Source organism: Aquarana catesbeiana, linkage group LG10 (assembly GCF_042186555.1).
Source record: "Aquarana catesbeiana isolate 2022-GZ linkage group LG10, ASM4218655v1, whole genome shotgun sequence".
Lineage (NCBI taxonomy): Eukaryota > Metazoa > Chordata > Amphibia > Anura > Ranidae > Aquarana > Aquarana catesbeiana.
The window spans coordinates 67068976-67070713 of NC_133333.1; the positions used below are offsets into that span (position 1 = coordinate 67068976).

The 1738-nt window shown below is 46.8% G+C and overlaps 1 pseudogene; it reads right to left on the minus strand.

Moving 5' to 3' along the window:
• Positions 1 to 216: 216 nt before the first annotated feature.
• Positions 217 to 887, minus strand: LOC141110036 (small nuclear ribonucleoprotein F pseudogene; annotated as a pseudogene).
• Positions 888 to 1738: the final 851 nt, after the last annotated feature.

Below are 1738 nucleotides of genomic sequence, written 5' to 3' on the forward strand. Positions count from 1 at the left end.
TGTATAAGTACCACTGTATTCAAAATATTCATAAAATAAGAAGGACATTTCTTGGATGGCGCCTTTGGTGTCGGCACCTGGCACCCATGGGGGTAGCGGATTTTGTGAGTAATTCCAACAAAATTTCGACCTTTGCCCTCATTTTGGCTATATTCTTATTTTATGAATATTTTGAATACAGTGGTACTTATACATATTTATACGTTACTTGCCCCTGATATTCCGCTGATTGCTGCCTGTAGCTGACCTCGGCTTGTTTGACCCTGCTTCTGCCTGCTCCTATTGTACCGTGTTGCCTGCCTGTCGCTGAACCCTGCCTGTGCCTTGACCAACCCGCTCTGCTCCTGTTCAGCATCTGTTTGCCTGTGCTCCAGTATACCACCTGCTGCTTGAAGATCTTTTTTTTTTCTCTTTTTTTTTTTTTTTAAAAATCTGTTTATTTTTTTTAACAAAACATACAAAAACAAAGTCCAACAATAACCTCGAAAGAGAAGTTTCAAGAAAAAAAAAAAATTTACAAAACTAATTTGGAGATTGCTTTATTCTCTCATCTCGCCATCTTCTTCCTCCTCTTCTACTCCACGTATATACAATACATTATTACACCTTATTAGAACTTCTCCAAGATGTCCGGACAATGCCCCATCAATATACTCTTCTGTATTGGCGAGCTGCACGTTCATGTAGTCATCCACAGAGCAGGTATCCCTTGTACTCCATAGCCCACTTCAGTTTCACCATTACTGGCTTACCAGTAAGGCCATTAAGGAATGGTTTTGGGTTGAGTGGCAAACTCATGCCGACGCTGAATCCACACGCTCACCTACAAACCAGAAAAAATTTCCCCACGGAATGCTGCTCGAACACACCGCCGGAGAGAACAGGAAATGGCTTGAAGATCTTCTTCCCTCCAGCACCTGGATCCCTCACCAGGCTCTCTTACCATTCCTTACTCCAGTGCCTCCTGTCCATTCTACCAGGGGCCGCGAGTAGGATACATATGGGAGACCACCCTCTGGTCTTGTAAGTAAAGTCTGACAGTATCAGGCAGCCATGACCGAGTCCGGGCAGGGGGCCTCCCCCATGGATGAACTTTGTAGACATCTGGCGGGTCTTACTCAAGCTGTAAAGAGCCTTCAGGAAGGCTATTCAAGACTGGAGGAACAAGTTCAAGCTTTATCCTCTCCCTCCAATCCCCAGGGAGCATCTTCTGTTGGACTTACATCTGCACCCTCCATAGTGATGCTTCCTCCAGAGCCCAGAGTACCCACTCCTGAATGGTTTGCCGGAGAACGTAGCAAATACCGTGCATTTCGCAATGCCTGTGATCTCTATTTTGCCTTACAACCACGCACCTTCTCTCTAGAAGCAACCAAGGTGGGCTTTGTCATCTCTTTGTTGTCCGGCGAACCCCAAACCTGGGCCTACCGCCTGCTGGAACAAAAATCAGTATCCCTGGATAGTCTGGAAGCCTTTTTTTTGGCCATGTCCCAACTATACGAGGATCCGCAGCTGACTGCGACTGCGGAAGCTGCTCTGCACTCTCTACAACAGGGTCGCAGGGCAGCAGAAGACTATGCGGTACAATTCAGACGCTGGAGTTCTGACACGAACTGGAATGGTGCCGCCTTGCGTCACCAGTTTAGAATGGGGCTTTCAGACCAGCTTAAAGAGCTCACACGTGTAGGAATACCCCCATCCTTGGATGAACTCATCAACCTCTCCATCCAGATTGACC